The sequence below is a fragment of the Hypanus sabinus genome, chromosome 19 (genome assembly GCF_030144855.1).
Source record: "Hypanus sabinus isolate sHypSab1 chromosome 19, sHypSab1.hap1, whole genome shotgun sequence".
NCBI classification, from domain to species: Eukaryota; Metazoa; Chordata; class Chondrichthyes; order Myliobatiformes; family Dasyatidae; genus Hypanus; species Hypanus sabinus.
In genome coordinates, this window is record NC_082724.1 from 45108658 (window position 1) to 45131277 (window position 22620).

The following is a 22620-nucleotide window of genomic DNA, read 5'->3' on the forward strand; positions in this document are numbered from 1 at the left end:
CACTTGCTCCATCACTGAAATGTTCCCACAGCCTATGGACTCAATTTCAAGGACTCTTCATCTCATGTTCTTGATGTATATTGTTTGTTCCTTTGTTTATTTATTTATATTATTTCTTTCTTTTTGTGATTGCCCAGCTTGTTATCTTTTGCACACTTGCTGGCATGGCATTGATCCTATTGTAGTGATTTGATTTATTGAGCTTGCCCACAAAAAAAAATCTCAGGTTTGTATACGGTGACACATATCTACTTAAATAATAAATTTACTTCTTACTTTATTTATTCAATCAATTGATTACTAACTGGACCAGGACAAAGGAGAGAAATTAGGAAGACAGTATTAAGAAAGTAGATCAGCCATGATTATGTTAAATGGCAGAGTGGGTGTGATGGGCTGAATAACCAACTCCATCTTTTCTTTTCAATGCTTCTATCTCACATCTGAAAATGCTTCAGTGCATCACATAATGGAAATATGGAAAGGGGTTATAGAAGCACACACATATGATGAACAGTCCTTTGCTCCTCAGCAAGAATACAGGTTCTCCCAGGCCATAGTAAGCTGATATTCTTGAGAACTATGGGTAACCTGAACAGTTCACTGGTCGGAAATACAGCCACAAACTAGGCTCCCACATGGCATAAGATGCTTGCAGCCCTGTAGCAGTTGGAAAATCCAGCCCACCAGCTCTGAAATTCTCATTAATACAGAGAGACTGCACACAAGCTGGGCATTCATGAGCTGGGGAAGACCTGCAGAGCTGTGACAATAGCTTGCGTTTCTATTGCAGCTTTCATCTTTAAATGCTAGAGGTGTCATCAAACAAATTTTAACGCAAGGAAAAACTGAGAAAATTGATCCAAAACTTGGTCAAATAATAGATATCGTTTTGATAGATGGTGTGAACGAGAATGAGGATTACAGAAGCAGAACCTCAGTAAAAAGGGCTTTAGGCCTAAAGTGTTTGATTGCCCTCTTTTGAAGAGCAATGTAGCTATTCCATTCACTGACTTTTTAACCCCAGGACTTCTGCATTCAAACTACAAAAGGAAAAAGAATTGCTCCTGCTCAATTTATTTTCATCATCTCCCTAGCATTTCATTCCAAAGCCTAACCATTCAGAAAAATTTTGCTCATAGCATATGGTTCTTTTGCCTGTCATTTTAAATCCACAATTGACACTTTAACCTTTGGGAAAAAAAGAGATATTCCTGCATTTACTTTAATCCCTTCACTGTTAAGGTCCTCAGTCAAAGCTCCTTTGCATTGATGGTTAAAAACTTCACCAGTCTGCATATAAAACTGTAATTCAGAACAATGAGTACTTTTTTCTATATCCTTTCATGTGATACCTCAGAAAAACATGAAAAATGTCGACTGTTTGTCCCTCTCCATAGATGCTACCTGACCTTCTGATTTCTCCAACACTGTGTGATGCAAAATTCCAATCTTGGTCCAAGCTATCAATGCACAGTGTTTAGCAAAACCTTTTGGCTTTTGGATTCTGCAACTCAATATAATTCATTAACAGACTTTGATACCTTGCATTCAACACAAGATATTTACGGAAATAACCACAAATGTCTTATGTTCTTTGTTCTTATGTAAGCAATAAATTTGCGACATTTAGGTTGTTTAGCTGGGAGGAGATGTGAAGCAATACATCAACTGCATCTCTTCCTACACATGCAAACTGAACTGCTGAGCATTTCACATGTTTTCTATTTTTATTTTAGATTTCCAGCATCAGCAGTTTTGTGCTTGTTTTTTCAGACTATATATACTATTTCTCTTCTCTCCAATCTTCCGATTAAAATGCATCACCTCATTCATTTCCTGTGTTGAATTTTATTTGTTGTGTACAAATCCAGATCTGTAAGGAGCTGGCCAACTTAAGGCATAGCCAGAAGATCGTCTAATTTTCAGCACACCACGGTAGAAAATATAAGTCCAACACTAACCCACACAACAGTACACAGACCATTCTGAAAAGAAGAATTTTCATTGAACTTGAGGAAAATTTTCTCTCATTAGATTCCAAGGTCAATATGTACTTCATCTACCAGCATTTCTTTCCCAACTTATAAGGTCATAGGAATTTATACTTTGGAATTAAAATTCACAACTTCAGAACCAGCACCATAGCAGTTTTAACTGCTCCAATTCTACATTATGAAAACAAAACTCACCATCTCCTTTGCTTTAGTTGTGGACTTCACCACTAATGTTGAATGGTCAGCAAGCTTTTTTGATTCACTTTTGGAGAAAGGAGAGCAGGATGATTCACGGCAGGCAGAGTTCCAGGAGAACTTATCAACAATTGAAATGCCAGTATGGCTCACATCTGAACAAACACTGGTGAAACATATTCATAAAAGCTGAAAGAAAGTTTCAAAGACAAGGCTTTGCTTTGTTTAAACACTTGGTTACTAATGAAAGTATAAAGTCTAGTTTGTTAAAATATCCTAGACAATAAAATAGTTGGATATTGAACAATGTACAGCAGTGATGGTTACGTGTCCTAAGGGAATGTTAGGGCAAATCTTGGGCAAGGGGCGGTAAGCGACACCCTAACTTGAGGCATGCGACAAGACTGACTGTTAGTAGAGCAGGCACTTTCCAAAAAAAAAAGCATGAGGGACTGGAACACAGGAGGAACCATTACTCTGCAGGCGGTGAGCACTCATCGTCACAATGCATCTGAAACTCAGCACTCTCATCCGACCTTACCAACCAAGCAAACATCATCGGTGAAGCATAAGTTAGCAACCAGGGTACGCAACATTTCTTGACTCGCAGTATGGAACAAGATCATGCAGTTTAACAGTTGTTTAGTCAACTACACCCTTTCAACTTTCTCTGCAGATCTATGGAAGACAAGTCATGCAACAATACAACAACACCCCTGTGTCTTATTTGTAATACTGTACTGTCTAATAAACCCATGAAACCATGAAGATTACAGGATCTCTTCCATAAAAGACACCCTGAAAAGGCTACTTATTGTATTACTCAGTTCCAGAACTTGAAAGAAGCATTTGAAAAGTATTGCACACTCAAGTCATTTGCCAAGAAAGCTAAAAATGACCTTGATAGTGTTCTCACTGTGTCTAAACACATTTCCAAAAAGATAGCAAAGCGTGGAAAATCTTATTCAACTGGTGAAAGACTAATAATGCCTGCTGTATCAGAAATGCTCTCCACTGTTCTCAAAATGGATACCAGTACTTGAAAATCAATTCTTCTGAGTAATAACTCTGTAGCTCGTCATATTGATGAAATGCATGAAGACATTGAGTATCAACTATGCACAGAGCTACAGAAAAAACAGAATTTGGGATACAACTGGATGAGTCAAATGTGCAAGACAACAAGGCATTGCTAATGGGCATATGTACAGTTTGTCAAAAATGGGAAGTTTATGGAGCGATTCTCTTTTGTTAAAAGTTAAAAACAAATATCAATGGAATTAATCTATGATGAGCTTAAAATGCATATTGAGGATAAAAGTATTCCAAATTGGAACATGATTTCTCATGCAACAGATGGAGTATCATATATGACAGGTCACCCTGCTGGTTTAATGGAATTTATGAAAAAATAAATTGCAAGTCTGTTTACAATCCATTGTATAATTAATCATCAACATCTCAACGCCAAAAACTTCAACTAGTGACTTTTTTCAAGCATGACTTGTAATATCTACTATTAACAAAATTAAAACTCATCCATTAAATAGCATAATACTTCACCAGCTATGCCAAGATAATGATGAAGAGTTTGAACACTTGTTTCTTCATACTGAAGTGTGTTGGCTGTCAAAAGACTGCTGCTTAACACATCTCTTTGATCTTTTGAATACCGTGGTTAAATTTTAGCTCAAGATCATCAAGAGTTTGGGAAACAAGATTGAACTTCTACGTAGAGATGTGGCATACCTAGGCAATATGTATGACAAAATTAACATTCTAAATATGAAGCTGCAGGTTGAGAATTTCAATTTAATCCAGGCAAAAAATGCAGTGTTCACTTTTACCAGAAAATTTGAAGTATATAAGCAAAATATTGGGAAAAGAATGTTCTCACAGTTTCCTTGCATGGAAAGTATGGCATTCTTTTTTACTGATGGTGATTTGCAAGAGTACTGCTTACCCCTGCAGTCACTGAAGAAGGACTTCCAGAATCAATTCAAGGATTTGAATGATCTGAAAATTCTGGACTGGGCAATTAACCCATTTCTTTGCAAAGTGGAAGAACAGGAAGTGAGCTTGCAAGAAGAAATTATCAAATTATTTAGAATGATGAAGAAGCAAAAATGCTTTTCAAAAATGCTGGCTTTTGTGGTATGTGGCTAAATTGTCATACAAAGTTTCCTGGTCTTTGAATAAGAGTCAAACTTCTATTCATTGCATTTCTATTCTACTACCTTGTTGAAAGAGGCTTCAGTGCACTGAACCATGTACTCACAAAAAAATAAAAACTGCTTGGACATTGTTACGCATGGTGACTTAAGGCTCTTGCTGTCACAACTTGAACCAGATATTTCAACTCTTGCTAAAAACCAACATGCTCAAGGATCACATTGATAGCAAAGGTGCTTGCTGCACAGCACACTGGTACTGTGTAAGCTAGATTTAAAGACAAATAAAAATTTAAAGAAGAATAATTTTTCTCATGTTAGCATATGATAAACATACTTTTAAACTATGGGGGTGCCAGAGAGCATATTGTGCCTAACAGGGGTGTTGGCAAATATATAGGTGTTTTGGGGGGGCTGTTGGCAAGAATAAATGTGTTTTAGGCTAAAAAAAGATTGGGAAACACTGATATCATTTTGTTTTTCATAAGTTCTGAGGGCTTCCCAATTTTAAGTGAGAAGTATGTTTGTAAAAGTTGCAGTGAGCTAGCAACCTCCAGCTTAATGGCCAATACAACCATATACTAGACACACAAATACTCTTCCCTCACTATTACAGCTGCAGCTCACTCACAGAAACATGGCTTCATGGAGAGATGATGGGAATGCCCATTTGAAAGTGAATGTAGCTGCAAAGCCTGCAGGAAGAAGTCTCTCAAAGATTTCCAGAAAGATGGCAAGGTAAGAATTAGTTAGAAATACAAGTTTAACCTTTTGTTCATTAAAATCATGCCCAGGAACCTCCAGTAAAATTTCTATATCAACCAGAGCTGCAATAGCAAATGAACCTACTAACTCCAGGCGAGGGAAATCTGAATCAGAAAGAGGAAATGTCAGAAAGACTCAATGGGTCATTCAGCATCTGTGTAAAGAGAAACAGTCAATGTTTTATGTTAATGACCTTTTAATCAGAAATAAAAAGAAGAACACAGTTCTGTTGCAACCTGTAAGATTAACTAGCTTTTCTGTCTCCTTAGATCCTGACTGATTTGCTGAGTATTTTGGGTTATTGTTGAGCTCTGCATCTCACAGCTCTAGTATTTTCTTTTGTTTATTTTCAGCACTGCAAGCAAATAAGTTTCGAGGCCTTTCATATATATTCACTCTTCACACATAATTTCTCACATTTACAGTTCTGATGAAGAGTTATGGACCTGGAACATTAACTTTTCTCTACAAATGCTATGCAACCTGCCAAGTGTTTTCAGCATTTTCTTCCTCTTTTGGACCACAAATGATTTGGTTTGTTTGATTTTTCATGGTCATATTTCCCAATTTGAGGATTTATGAACTTTTACCATCACTGTTTTGAAGGAAAATACAAGTAAGAGCAGAATATATTTTAGAGAATTATAAGTAATTGGTGCAGTTTGGGTCCTCCCTCAAAAACTACTGTTTTATTGCAAATAGCCTTCCTCCTTTGCCTAGCACAATAATCTGTTCCTACAACAGTTGCCTGTTTGAAATTAGAGCACTTCTGTTAACACTTATTTTAAAGGCTCAAATTTCAACTCTACATCTCAACTCATTTACTTTAGGTAATGGGGAATGGCCAGTAACTAAAATTCATTATAATGATAAAGCAATGTAGCATGCTCAAAGTACATTTCCACCATGATAGCTCCCAAAGAAACAGCACTTGTGGCAAGTCCTACATTAAGCAATGTAACAGAGAACAACTTGTCACAAACAAATGAATACCTGAAGATGCTGGAAATCCAAGCAACTAGCATCCAAGATGCTGGAGGAACGCATCAGGTCAGGCAGCATTTGCGGACAAGAGTATAGTCAACATTTCGGGCCAAGACCCTTCATCAGTTCTGGAGAAAAAAGATGAGGAGTCAGAGTAAGAAGGTGAGGGAAAGGAAGCAAGAAACACAAGGTAATTGGTGAAACCAGGAATGGTGGGACATTCAATTATTTTTAAATACCATATCATTTACATTACCTCCCTTCTTTAACAAGGAAGAGCATTTGGCATACCAAGGTGCTTTCAATGGTGCATCAATAACAAATTTTAAGATCAAAGAGGATATGCCTAATTTCTTTAGCCTTCAAAGGTGTTCTGTGGCCTGCCCAGGAGGCTGCTCTGAGAACCCATGACCCTAGCTAGTTCTGTCCCTTCTGGTTCCTTGCCTCTGTCTGGTTGTGCCCTGTGACCTGCCCAGGAGGCTAGCTCCCAAGATCCCCAAGCTTCTAGCCAAGCCTCAAGAACCCCAGGATGCCACGAACCATGACCTGTCCCATCCTTTAGATTTACCTCGTCCCGTTCCTAGTACTTCAGTGTCTGCGCCCTGCAATTGGGTCCAGTCTCAATGCCCCCCTTATGACATGCCTATCCTTACTGATTGTAGGCTAATAGACAGGAAGTCAAGGATCCAGTTGCAGAGGGAGAATTTGGCACACCCCCTGAACCACCAATACAAAGTCTGGAGTTTTGTTATGAACTTGCTTGAAATTATAGTGTTGAAGGTTGAGCTGTAGTCAATAAACAATAGTCTGACATACACAAAATTCTGGAGAAACTCAGCAGGCCACACAGCATTTGTCAAAAAGAATACAGTCAATATTTTGAGCCAGTTTTTACTATCCAGATGCTCCAGAGGTCAGTGTAGGGGGAGGGAGGTGGTGCTGTAGACCTGCTTTTGAAGTAGGTGGGTTGCAATGGATTGAGGTTGTCTGGAAGGCTAGAGTTGATGCATTCCATGGCCAACTTCTTGAAGCACTTCACAATGATAGATGTCAGAGTAACTGAGCAGTAGTCAGTTAGGCAAATTATTTTGATTTTCTTATGTACCAGAATGATAATGGTCTTGTTAACACAGGTGGGAATCTCAGATTCTTGAGTAGGAAAATGTTAAAAATGTCTACAAATAATCCTGTGAACTGATCTGTACGGGATCTACAGTCACAGCCAGGGACAGCTGGCTGTGCAGACTCACTCTTCAGAAGATTGATCTTACATCTCCAATGGTGACTGAGGGTTCAGGTGCATTGGAAGCGGTCAGGTTTGGATGGTGTCATTCTCATTCCTTTCTGTTAGGAGGATGTGATGTTGATGCTACCCATCTTCATTTTAGAGCCTGTTACACGTAAGCATCGTATGCCATGTCTGGCACTGGTCCGATGTGGGCTTCATGCTCATTTCTTCCAATGCTTAGCAATATCCTTGGCACCTCTAGTACTTGTTGTCCCATCTTCCTCTATTTGGCTCCAATTGTCCTTTTTTTTTACCCTTCTGCTTCTCAATAGTCTTCCGAACATTGAGTGTAAGGTTCTGATTTATCCATTTGTAGACCTATGTCTCAGATTTCTCACTATCCATCAGGTCTGGGTGAAGAGAAGGGGTAGGATGCTCAAATAAGCTTAATGCTTTGCCCTCTTGAACAGTTTCCTGGCCACCTTCATCCTGACACCTGCAGAAATTATTTTTTAATTCGATATAACCATATAACAACTACAGAACAGAAACAGGCCATCTCGGCTCTTCTAGTCCATGCCGAACGCCTACTCTCACCTAGTCCTACTGACCCGCACTCAGCCTATAACCCTCCATTCCTTTCCTGTCCATATGCCTATCCAATTTTACTTTAAATGACAATACTGAACCTGCCTCTACCACTTCTACTGGAAGCTCGTTTCACATAGCTACCACTCTCTGAGTAAAGAACTTCCCCCTCGTGTTACCCTAAACTTTTGCCCACAAATCTCAACTCATGTCCTCTTGATTGAATCTCCCCTACTCTCAATGGAAAAAGCCTATCCACATCACCTCTATATATTCCCCTCATAATTATCCCCATCATCTCAAGAAATGAAGCACACATTCCCCATCGGATACAAAACCTTTCAGCCATTCATGTTGCCATCCACAATACATGCAACCATGGCTGTATTTTCCCATTTCTACCTTTCATAATGTGCTGTTTGCTACCAGTTGCTGCCCAACATTCATAGCCTGAGTTTGGACAGCGTTGCAGTTTGTCTGCCTACATGCACTTTTTCTAGGGTGTCCCAATGTCTCAGATAATAGCCATTGCTTCAGTCTGGACACTCAATTCTGTTTATATCCTAATGATTGAGAGATGATACCAACAAATCTGTTCATTTAAAATTGTCTTCTAACCACCTCGGTTCGCAAAAGAAAAGATATCTGATTATCTCCTGCAACTGATTTTTCTCATGAAAACAATTCTTCCATTCCTAGGTGAGCTGCATTATGCTGCAATGCATTGTCCAAGGACATCATTCCTGAACTCCTCTTCACAAAATTCTCTCCACTTAAGACCGATGTTTACTTTGGTCCAGTTGAATTCATCCACCATAATTAGTTTAACGAACGGTAGACTCATCCCTCCATGCTTTATACAGATGGCTCAGGCTTTTTATTGATTTTTCTCCATTCTGCATTCTCTCCAACTGAAGATAAAATTCAATTGTTTTTCAGCATTCACGATGGAGCATTACTCAGTGACCAACTCAACTGGCAATACCAAAGTAAGAAAGAAACTAATTCTGCATTACCAGTTATTCATGCTGCTTACCCAATCTGTACGGTGAAATTATTTCCCCAAAACTGTCTGTTGCTAGAAATACTACTTTTCCAGACTGCAAAGGTTATCACAAACCTGCAAAGAATCTGAAAAAGAAAGACCAACAATGAATTTGTAACTTCATCCATCAATAATTATAAGACTGAGATTAATATAAATTTATAGCCCTTAACAAGAAACTAAAGTTAACACGTTGGGAAAAGAAGACTAAAATAATTAAGAATAAAGTCATTAACTAGTTTAGATGCATATAGACCATGGGAACGATTATAAAGGAGAGAGGAAGAAGGAGGTATTTTTTATGTCATCTTATGATTAAGTTGGGTGAAATAGTCTACCAACAATCCTCATGAACGATGTTTCATCCTGGTTTACTTTTTGTCTGCTTCACCCATTGAATCCTCAATTGGATCAAGCAAAAAGACAATCTGCCACCCCACTGGCAATTATATTTAGAATATTTAAAATTAAATCCTCAGAGTAGTTTTAAAACCCTGCTTTTCAAAGTTACAATGGTTACTATGGCTTCTGCCATCATGATCTCAGTTGGCTGCATTTGATCATGGTGTTGATGGGGACAAATGGTTTCTAGGGATATAAAATAAAGAAAGGAAATCTTGGTTTATGGAAACTTAACTTCATGAGGGAATATGAAACACATAATTATAGTAACTCTCAAATACCAATAAAGAGCACATCCAAGCAAATACACAAATAAATGGAATGCTTATCATTTTCAGAGCAGTTTACTGAATGTAAAAGGACCCAAGACAATCAAGTGTTTACAATAGAGTAACCACTTCCTTGAAAGCTGTCCCTTACACAAAATTAATATTCTGCCCTCAGTGGGGAATGAGTAGTGTTTTTTTCCCCACAGTTAAACACAATCGTAGTCTTAAGTTCGCCATTCCAGATGCACCTGATAACAAAAACTTGTTCCAGGTCCTCTGTTGTTTGCTTCTCCATCTCTCCAGCACAAGTCCATCAATCCTCATGTAAAACTGATCATTATTAGAATTGCCACAGTAACTTTGAAGCTAGATGTCTCAACAACTACATGCAGAATAGCATCAAATGAAAAAACAGCATCAGATTAGGGTGACAGGAAAGAAGCTGAGAGTGTAAAGCAAAACAAAATTTACATGGGCCACTCGGGTTGGGTCTGAAGTGACATTTTTGCTACCGGTATTAGTTGCCATGGATACATTGTAGTCTTCTCCTTTCACATTACTCCAAACAGTCTGTTGGGAAGAGTGGTGAGGAGTGGGTGGATGGCAAACATTGCGATTTAAATACTTTTGAAGAAACTGTAACATTTAGCCTTACTTAGTACATAGTTCACATGTATATAACTTAAATAACTACAACAGAAATAAAGCTATTGCAGATTCCTTGCATTTTTGAAGCTAATTTCAACAATTACCTATACTTAACATGTTTCAAGTGAAAATGGTTGCAAACCTGTTGGATATGTTACAGATGTTAAAAACCTAAAAAGTAATTTGTACCTAGGTATATTTAACACTAGTCTCAAGACTAGTAGAACAAAGTTTATCAACCTGAAAAATTACTTATCTCTCATTTATAGATGCTATCAAGTTGTATATTTCTAGCATTTTCTGTTTTTATTATGGATATGGAGAGTCAAATGTTTTCTTGTCAAAAAGGGTGTTCAATTTTATCTTTGAAATAAAGATCCATTCTTTGTTTGAAAAATCAGAGTAACATGGTAGTATAATTTTTGATTCAACAAAACCACTGGTATAATTAGGTCAACAATTTTGATAGCCTATTTTCTCAACAATATTCAAACAAACTTGAAAAATTGATCTGTGAAAAGTCTACATACCAGTCAAAATTTATATGGCCACACATACACTTAAGATGGTAAAAAGAGACTGAATTCTTCTCAAGAGATATTTTCAGAAGAAAAAAAATAAAAGTTTTCATTCAATTAAAGTTGGATCATTCACTTACACAAGTCAGAATGGTTAAATGTACCAGCAGTGGCTACCATAAAAAAGCACTAAATATAAAGAATATAACTAAAAATTTGCTCTGTTGCAAATATAGTGTTTGATGAAATATAAAGCTAAAATTGTACTCTGTTGTGAATATCATCTTCGATCAAATATTCAATTAAAATTATGCTCTGTTCCAAATATAATATTCAGGAAAAAGCTGAAATAAAATTTAGATATCAATCATAACCTTATATCACTTTACAGACACTTAAGTGCATTTGATGTGCTGTGGATGTTGAAATACAAGTAAATACAGCAACACAATGCAATAATCAAGAAGTAACAAAATCGCCTGATAATCAGTTTTAGATGTTGACTGCTGTAAATGTTAAATGATCTAGTGCGTCAACACACAAGGTAAGATCTTTTCCTCTGTTTGCTCACACTATCCCCTACATTTCTCAAAAGGTAATGTTGAATTTACAGCAACAAAGGCATAAAGAAACCATCATGCTATACCCCACTGTGACGAGCTACTGCCCAAGATCATATCCATTTCCCATACCTCTCAATCTGAGCAGCTAATGTCTCTTAATTTCAGCTGAAATGCTAGTTTCATAATTTGTGCCTGTACACAAAGCACAAAATAAACATTTAAGACAGGTGTTTGATATCAGGAGCAGAAGTTAATTCCCATTCTGCTTTCATCTTTTGAAGGATTAAACTGTTCTATAACACAGCAGTGGTTTGTACTGTTCTACATGGTAACTTTAGGCATTGGACTCAAGGGATTTTGCTTTCTTGTTGCATTATCTTCAGATGTAAAGCAGCACCTGTTGGCACATGAAGGAAAAATGCCAAGGCCAATTCTGAAGGTCACATAATCAATCTCAGTGTAAAGGGCCAGTTTTCGCAATGAAAGATAAGGACAACATCCCTTTCAATCGTTATTAATGACACTCGGTAAAAGATAGTGACAAGCCAAAAAAAAAAACTGCTCCTCACTTTCAACGCAGGTCATGAAAACACGATACATTTCAAAACAAGCAAACCTTTGAACATATCACTATATTGGTTGTCTTAAATCTGAAATGCTTGCAAATCTAATGCAAAAGTATTTATTTTAAATAAAATCCTGATTTATGTATGTCAAGAGTTAAGCAATTAACCAGAGCACTTCACCATGGAAATAGTCTGCTCTCAACAGGATTTCTGCACTAAAAAAAACTGAGATGCACCGAAACTGAAACACATCAGGATTGTTTTCAAGCCCATTACTTCCCATAAAGTGAACTTTTCATGCATGGCTTTACTGCCTTCAGATGACAGGCACCCTGAGAATGGAATGTTTTCTTTTCACTGAGTTTGGATACCACTGTAAATATCATCTGAGGTAGTGCTCCAATGCATGGAGATCTAGCTGCACTTTCCTGAACTCCATTACTCTGCCTGACAAAGTGAAACAGTAGGCTATTGCTTAAGATTTGTTCTCAGCAATTAATTTCTCCAGGACGTTCCCAATTTAAGTACAGAACTCAACATATTGTACAAGTTTGCCTTCGTTTCCCATGGCTGGAATACAATAGATTTCAAAGGCCAATGCCAGTCAGCTGGCAACATCAAGGTATCCTTGACAGACATGCTCATTAGAAAGATCAGCATTGAGAAGAGCAGATGTCATCATCAGTCTTTATTCCAAAAATTTATTTATGAGATGTGGACACTGCTGGGAAAGTAGAATTTATTGCCAACCCTAATTGGCTTCACCAAGCCTGTTTGAACTGCCTTCTTAACTTTTTAGTCTGTCTTTCAGGCAAAGATACAAGAGGAGAGGCATTTAAAAGAGACACAAGGGTCAACTTTGTACAGAGGGCAGTGAATACCTGGAATGAATTGCACAATGAAGTAGTCAAGATGGGTAGGATTGTAACATCACAGAGTCATTTGGATAGTTACTTGGAGGAGAGGGGCTTGTCAGGCAATGGGCTGATCACAGGTAACTAGGTCTAGTAGTGAGGAGGTGGAATAGCAAAGTTTTCATGGTGCCTATTCTAGTAAACTGTGCTAAAATGTTCTTGGGATTACCATACGTGGCTGGGATTCCCCATCACACATACTCAAGAGATCCCAAGTTTACAGAAATAATGATCTTAGAGCCAAGATATTGGACATATAGGTTGCCAGTTTCAGGAACAAAAGGCAGAATAAACACGAGGAAATCTGCAGATGCTGGAAATTCAAACAATGCACACAAAATGCTGGTGGAATGCAGCAGGCCAGGCAGCATCTATAGGAAGATGCACTGTCGATGTTTTGGGCTGAGACCCTTCGTCAGGACAGAATAAGATGACTTTTATACATATCATGCATTAACAATTAGAAATGCCTTCTGGAACAGCCTCAAACCTAATCGTATGTTATGGGAGACGTGCAACTGCACAAACTCTGTAGCTGACCTCCCTTCAGCTACTTGCCTCACAATCCAGTTTTATTTTCTGATCACTATCTTTGTTTCTATTCTCACAGGGTAAAGCTTGGGAAATGCATGCAACTTTCTTGGCTTCTCCTTATTGTCCATTATTGTAGCAGCAACGTTTATTCCAATAGTCATCAAACTATTCTTGCATCATTTGAATGAACCTGGCAAGAGAAAGCCATTTGTGGGAGGAAACAGCAGTGATGCAGATTCGTGCGAATTACTAACTGCTCTCCTCTAGTCTGCATGAAGGTCAGAAAATTTACAGTGCAAGTCCTATCACTAAGTGAGTATACCAATGATGATGAAGAAAGTAACCTCTGATATACACAGAAATACTAGCAAAATCAACAACTGGAACACAAGCACATGTTAGAACAATTAATTAAAAGCTTGGCAAAGAGAAAGTTACAATGGAGAGGTTTAGATAATTATGGTCTGGTTTTGGCACAGCTGTTAATCATGAATCAATTAAAATTTAGGATGCATTAGAAGTTTTATTTGAGGAAACAAAGAAATGCAAGCATTTTTTTCAACGTAAAAGGATAAAGGAAATTGATAACATTGATAATGAATTCATAACAAAATTATGATCGTAGTTATTAATAATAATAGTAATAATGGGCAGGCTGGATAGTGAAAGCTGAGACATTGGCAGCCAGGTATAGGATATCCTTAAATCTGTTGTGGGGAGAACTTAGAAGGCCCTTTTCTTCTGGTTTGGTCATCCTCCCTGGTAAAGGAGGACTGGCATCAACTCAAATTCTGCATGTTCTGCATGAACTATCTCCTGCAGGATCTATTTTATGTACATGTTCTATGTGCCTAACTAGCCAGTAATATTAAAGAGGATACCAAAAGTTTCTTCAGATACACAAAGTGTAAAAGAGAGGTGAGAGTGGATGTCAGATGACACAGAAAACAATACTGGAGAGGTAGTAATGGGGGGAATAGAAAATGGCAGACAAACTGAATAAGTATTTTGCATCAGTCTTCACTGAGGAAGACACTAGCAGTCTGGTGGATGTTTCAGAGAGTCAGGGGTCATAAGTATGTGAAATTCCCATTACTAGGGAGAGAGTTCTTGGGAAACTGAAAGATCTGAAACTAAATGAATCACCAGGATCAGATGGTGTACATCCCAGGGTTCTGAAAGAGGGGGCTGAAATTATAGGCCAGTTAGTCTGACCTCAGGGGTTGGGAAGATGTTGGAGTCAATTGTTAAAGATGTGGTTTCAGGGTACTTGGAGGCACATGATAAAATAGGCCGTTTTCAGCATGGTTCACTCAAGGGAAAATCTTGCGAGACGAATCTGTTGGAATTCTTTGAAGAAACAATAAACAGGATAGACAAACAAGAACCAGTGATGTTGCATACTTGGATTTTCAGAAGGCCTTTGGAAAGGTACCATGTTAAGAGCCCAGGGTATTACAGGAAAGATGTGATCATGGATAAAGCAGTGGCTGATTGGCAGGAGGCAAAGAGTGGGATGCCGGAGAGCAGTGGTGTTCTGTGTTGAGACCACTTCTTTTTACATTATATGTCAATGACTTGGATGATGGAATTGATGGCTTTGTTGCAAAGTTTGTGGATGATGCGATGATAAGGGAGGGGCAGGTAGTTTTGAAGAAGTAGAGATGCTACAGAAGGACTTAGATTTGAAAAACGAGCAAAGAAGTGGCAGATGGAATACAGTTTTGGAAAGTGGATAGTCATGCACTTTGACAGAAGAAATAAAAAGACAGACCTTTTTTCTAAATGGAGAGAAAATTCAACAATCTGGGGTGCAAAGGGATTTAGGAGTTCTTTTCAAGATTCTCTAAAGGTTTATTTTCACGTTGAGTCTGTGGTGAGGAAGGCAAATACAATGTTAGCATTCATTTCAAGAGGACTAGAATATAAAAACAAGAATGTAGTGTTGAGGGTTTATAAAGCACTGGTGAGGCCTGATCTGGAGTATTGTCTGCAGTTCTGGGCCCTTTACCTTAGAAAGGAAGTGCTGCCACTGGAGAGCATTGAACGAGGTTCACAAAAATGTTTCCATTTGTCATTCGAAGAGTACCTGATGGCTCTGGGCGTGCATTTACTGGAATTCAGAAGAATGCCGGTGACCTAATGGAAAACCTATTGAATAGTGAAAGGTTTTGATAGAGTGGCTATGGACTGGGAGAGTTAAGGACTGGAGGACTGGTAGGGAAAACTTGCGCATCTCTGGTGTAGTGATCCGGACTGACTTAGACTTTTGCGATGTTGCTGATACCTGGCTCCATTGATAGGAAATCCACACACAACACACCAGTTCAAGGTGCACCACACTTTCCAAGTTGGTCAAAGGAGCAGCCCTCGTAAGCAGCCCTCGAATGCATGACTTGCAGTACACCTCGACCTCCGGCTTCATTCTGTTGCAAGGATGTGGCGGTGGAACGAACCCAAGTGCTGAAAACGGGTGCAGAGGCCGAGTCGGGAGGCGTTGCCGTCGTAGCGAGCCTCAGGATAAAGGGGCATCCTTTTAGAACAGAGGTAAGGAACTTCTTTAGCCAGAGACTTGTTAATCTACAGAATTTGATGCCATGGGCTGTTGTGGAGGCTAAGTCTTTACGAATATTTAAGGCAGAGGTTGATGGATTCTTGATTGGGCAAGGCATGGAGGGATACAGGAAGAATGTAGAGATTGGATCTGAGAGCAATAATGAATCAGCCGTGATGAAATGGCGGAGCAGACTCAATGGGCAAATAGCCTAATTATGCTCCTATAGCTTATGGTCTTATAGTTTGTGGATGCCCTTTGCATCTTTCCATCACAAACACTGAACTGTTTTTTTTTATATTGTTGCATGTTCCTACTCCATTAAATGGTCACAGTCTAATGATACTAATGCATGAGTAAGGTTATTTTTCCCCCCAGGTAGACCCTAAGAATATGGTTTGAATGTTTTCTGCCCTGCTGGCAATCTTAGTCTGGAGTGCCGATTGTGGGTGCCAGGACCATTCAGCTAATCCAGCATAGCTGGTTGAGTATAATCAGTGTCTCAGTCCTGAGAGCAAACGTTGATGTGGGTTCTCCCATCTTAGTTCTGGACTTGAAGATCTTGTGGAGAGATCATTGGCGTATTCATTCAGTGCTTTATTGCAAGTGGTCAATTTTGTCAAAGTAGTTGCCTCATATAGAAGGAGATTGACACCAGCCTTTAACGCTAGACCAGGGGATACCATTAAGCAAGGGGTCCATGGACCCCAAGTCATCGACTCCTGCTCTAGACCTTCGAGAACTTTCTTCAGCAGCCAGGATCGTCCCTGTACAACAAATCATTGACTGACCCTAATTCTGGGGACACCTGAATCTCATGTTTGCCAGATAATCCTAAAGATCTCTTGCATTGCAGCAGAGAGCACATAGGAAGTGAACTGAAACATTGCATTGTAGACTGGGAAGAGGACTGTGTGACAACACAGCATTAAAACTCCAGACTGCACAGGAACTGAGACTCTCATAGACCTATTCATTAACACCACCTAAAGTCACACCCCTGCCACCTCAAGGTTGTTGGAACTTCCAAAGGTAGAAATAACAAAAAAGTATCCTGTCGATGAGTTTCTTTAAAATCCTTAAATGATTAGATTAAGAATAGAAGTATTACAGAATCAGAAATTGGTTTGTTTTTACTATTGGTTCAGTACAATTACAAGTAATAAACTAAGTTTGGCCATTAAAAGGAGAAAGTGAAGCTTCAATCATTCATAGTGTACCAGGGATCTGAGAACTTGTAAGAAGACACAGTATTTTCTTTCTGTGTATTATAACTATCAGACTTTTCTCTTGGTATCAAATTAGCAATGATCTTTAAAATCTGGAAGGAAGTGCAATGTATGGAAGCTGATCGACAATGGCAAATATCATTAAAAGTCAAGCAAGTTGCCAGATATTAATATCACTATATATAATATCTACTTGATTAAAACACAAGTCAAACCTACAGACAGAAAGGAGCAATTGATTTTATGTAAATATAGACACTAAGAAAATTAAGCGCTTTTTGAATTGCTCAAGTAATTTACTATTCACTGAAATACAATGTAATAATGATGTTAAGAGTCTTGGAGACATAAAATAGTGAAAGAAACTAAACATAATAGTAATTATCCCACCAATCATGGTAGAAAGGTACACAAAAAGCACTAAAGCATCAGTGCAACACAGTGTAACCAGATCAACAAGAATGGATGGCCATAGATTGGATGAAAATCTATAGTTGAGGTCCAAGACAGCCAACATCAGAACTTCCCTATTATAGTATCAATATGAAAGAAAATTAAAAGAATACAAAGTCTGGCATCACAAATGATTATAACATTCCTTCTGCAGATGATAAATTTACAGCATACAATGAAATATTAAATCTATTACACTTTGAACAAATAAGATAGTGCCATTATCATTATTCTTTCTATAGAAACCATGAAGATTCCTCTTACTACCAAAGTTTGCAAAATATATTAAAGGTAGGGGCATGGCCATGCAAGATGATATAATTTCAACATTGAAGTATAAACACAAGAAACAGATAACAGAAACAAATCCATTTGGAACTGCAGATGAGATAAAAATATGCCTTTTCGATGGAACAAACAGGTTACACACATCTTCAGTGCAGTTGTAAGCTTTAAATCCCACCAACATCAAATTTCCATCTCTTCTTACTGTAGCAAATCTGCAAGTATGTACATAAAAGCAAGCATCTTATAACTAAAATGCTTACAGCTGGTCATGTTAGAAACTAGGAAAAAAGTTTTATTAGCTATTAAACTGGTTAAATAACAGATATGGGGAAAGCTAATGTTAAATACTGAACTGGATTCAATACATACCATAAACAAAATGCAGGAATATTTAAGGCAACAGGGAATCCTGGATTTTTTTTATCATTGGGTTGTTGGAGGTGAGCAGTTAACAGACAAATAGTCTTCTCATATTCAGCTTATCCTAACCAGAATCTGTACATATTTCAATATTATTTGTTCTACAGCAATCAAGTAATAGATTCTGAACAACATGAGCCAAGACTCAAGACAAGATTCAAGTACGTTTATTATCAGAGAGTGTAATTCAGATTTGCTTGCTCACAGGTAGCCACAAAGCAAGAAACCCGAAAGTACCCAATAAAAGAAAAAAAGAAGAAAAATAAAAAAGATTTTGGCATCACCAGCATTTATTGCCCATCCCTAGCTGCCCTTGGGAAGGTGGTGATGAGCTGCCTTCTTGAACTGCTTCAGTCCCTGAGGTGTAGGTACAACCACAGTGCTGTTAGGGAGGGAATTTCATGATTTTGACCCAGCGACAATGAAGGAACAGCAATAAGTTTCCAAGTCAGGATGGTGAGTGACTTGCAGGGGGATTTCCAAGTGATGGTGACCCCAGGTATCTGCTGTTCTTGTCCTTACATATGGTAGTGGTCGTGGGTCTGGAAGATGCTGCCTTAGAAACTTTGGTGCGTTGTTGCAGTGCATCTTGTAGACAGTATACACTGCTACAACTGTTTGTCAATGTTGGAGAGATTGGATGCTTGTGGAAGGGGTACCAATCAAGTGGACTGCCTTGTACTGGATGGTGTCAAGCTTCCTGAGTGTTGATGGAGCTTCACTCATCCAAGCGACTGGTGAGTATTTCATTCTATTCCTGACAGGAGACTTGTAGATGGTAGGCAGGCTTTGGGGAGTCAGGAGGTGAGTTACACGCCGCATGTCCTAGTCTTTGATCTGCTCCGGTAGCCATGGTGTTTATATGGCTAGATTAATTCAGTTTCCTGTCAATGGTAATCCCCAGGATGTTGATAGTAGGGGAGTCAGTGATGGTGATGCTGCTGAATGTTAAGGGATGATGGTTAGAGCCTGGCACTTGCATGACTTGAATGTTTCTTGCCACCGTCAGCCCAAGCCTGGATATTGCCCAGGTCCTGCTGCATTTGGGTGTGAACTGCTTCACTCTCTGAGGAGTCACAAATGGTGCAGAACATTGTGCGGTCATCTGCGAACACCCCCATTTCTAACCTTATGATGGAAGAAAGTTCATTGATGAAGCAGCTGAAGATGGTTGGTCCTAGGACACTTCCCTGAGGAACTCTTGCAGTTATGTCCTGATGATGAGATGATTGACCTCCAACCACCACAGCCATCTTCCTTTGTGTCAAATATGATTCCAACCAGTGGAGGGTTTTCCCTTTAATTCCCATTGACTCCATTTTAGGTATGGCATCTTGATGCCATACTCAGTCAAATGCTGCCTTGATATTGAGGGCTATCACTCTCACCTCACCTCTGGTATTTAGCTCTTTAGTCCATGTTTGGACAAAGGAGATGATGAGGTCAGAGGTTGAGTGGCTTTGATGGAATCCAAATGGGCATCCATAAGCAGGTTATTGCCAAGTGGGTGCTGCATGGTGTTGATGTCCCCTTCCAACTTTTTGCTGATGATTGAGTAGGCTAACAGGACAGTAATTGGCTGGGTTGAACTTGTCCTTAAACCTGTCAAGCAAAAATTGAAGCGGATAACATTCTGAATCAAAATTAAGTCCTCAGATCTGATTGCCAGAGCAGTTCAGACTGGGCCCAAAGCATCATTTATCAGTTCATCATATTAGTGATCATAGAGCACAGCAGCTGGGGCAGTCTTCATAGCCTCAGCACCAAGGAGAGAGGAGTGACCATGGTGGAGAATGAGCAAAATTGGCTTTGGTCCTGGATTCTGACACACTATCCTTTCAGTCTATCTGGGCCAGTGTTTAAATTGGCCAAACAATAGATAGAAAAAGGCTCCAGTGCCCTGGAGAGAAGAGTGAACATCGTGGAGAGTGAGTGAAATTGGCTCCAGCTTCAGATCTGGGCTGGCTTTAAATTGTCTAAACAGCGAATTATCCTCACACTGCTGCTCCGGGCCTAGAGCACAACACCCAACAACTCATTTTGGGCCCAAATTGCTCATGCTTTCCACTTCTGATCCCTCAATGAGGACTGGTGTGTGTTCCCTCATCTTACCCTTCCTGAAATCCACAATCAGTTCTTTGGTCTTACTGACACTGAGTGCAAGGTTTTGCTGTGGCACCACATGATCTATCTTGCTCCTGTATGACTTCTTGTCACCATCTGAAATTCTGCCAACCATAGTTGTGTCATTAGCAAATTTATTGATGGCATTTGACTTGTGCCTAATTGCACAGTCATGGGTGTATGGAGAGTAGGGCACACCTATATAGCTCTTGTCTATTCTTGTATCACTGGTCACTGCATTCTTTACAAGAAAATCAAATCACATAGTACTACACCAACTGCTGTTAGGTCATCAGAAGCTCTCAATATCAGAAGGAGGCAGTGAGTAGAAAATACACACATCTGGATGCAAGTTTTGTTTAAAAAAATTTACATTAGTAAGAACAATTCAAATTTCCAACACTCTTACATACTCAACATACTTAGTTAGAATCATGTGAGGTTCATCAGAATAACCTTTATTACTCCGATTTCTCTAACTAATTAAATCTAGTGAGATTCCCTATTTAAAGGTTTACAGACTAACCTTTCTTTTTTATTTATCCTTAGTTAGAAAACTAATTGAATTCCTATTCTTAAGTATTATGGTTAACTTCAGTTTAGGTTCCACTCAGTATGTCTACAAATTCAAATTAAAAATTATAGATCTATACAGCTTAACTCCTTTCGCAACAATTTTCCAACATCACAACTTTTAAACAGAGTAAATCTCTTCCGGTAACTTCTCAAAATCTTTGCAAAAATAAACAGTTCTTGCAGAAAGTCAAATTCAGATCCTTCAAATGAAAACAAACTAATAGATCCCAGTATACTAAATTATCTAGGTCATGAAACATTGCGTTCTCATGCTGGTTCTTCATCTTGGGTGGCTCGTCATCTTGCTTCTTGCTTCATTGGATGTAATTGTTGATCATCTACACAGAGTTGATTCACAAAAAAAAACATGACCGATCCCTTGGTGTGATTTAACAGAACACGGTAGAGATCTTGGACACTCGTCACTACAAATACTGTCTCATTACAGCTGTTGCTTTTTTTTTGACATAGCTTCAATAGATCATTTATTGCTATTGTCTCTCCTCCATGAGTTTCACCCTATGGTTTTCAAGTAAAGTAGAGATATTCACTACTAATTCCACTTTTATAGTTTATGTCTTTAGTTTCAAATAGTGTGCTGCATTTCTCTTACTTTCCTCTGCTGTGCTAGCCATGCCTCATTATCGTGTACTTTTTTTACCTAAGTTTTTTTTAAACTCGGTAAAACTTGTTTTCATTCCTCCACAGGTGGAACTTTCCAACGTTATATCTTCTGGGTTTAATTAACTTGGGTTGCACCCAGGTTTAGGAGCTTTTTGTTCAGCACTGTAGGAATGGTTGTGTTAAACTCTGAACTGTAGTCTAAAAACAGCAGCCTGACATAAGTATTGGTATTGTCCAGGTGATTCAAGGCTGCGTGAAGAACCAATGAGATGGCATCCACTGTTGACTTATTGTGGTAATAGGCAAATTGCAGTGGGTCCAGTTCTATGCTTGAGTAAGAGTTGATTCTAACCATAACTAATCTCTCAAAGCACTTGATCACCATAGATGTGAATGCTACTGGATGGTAGTCATTAAGACAGCTCACCGTACTGTTCTTGGGCACTGGTTTGATTGTTGTCCTTTTGAAGCAGTTGGGAACTTATGACTATAGCAATGAGAGATTGAAAATCTCTTAGAACACCCCCAACAGTTGTTTGGAACAGGTTTTCAAAGCCCTACCAGGTACACCATTGAGACCTGTCACCTTATAGAAACATAGAAAACCTACAGCACAATACAGGCCCTTTGGCCCACAAAGCTGTGCCGAACATGTCCTTACCTTAGAACTACCTAGGCTTACCCATAGCCCTCTATTTTTCTAAGCACCATGTACCTATCCAGGAGTCTCTCAAAAGACCCTATCATTTCTGCTGCTGCCAGCCCATTCCATGCACTCACCACTCTCTGTGTAAAAAATTTACCCCTGACGTCTCCTCTGTACCTGTTTCCAAGCACGTTAAAACTAAGCCCTCTCATACTAACCATTTCAGCCTTGGGAAAAAGCCTCTGGCTATCCACACGATCAATGCCTCTTATTTTCTTGTACACCTCTTATCCTCCATCACTCCAAGGAGAAAAGGCTG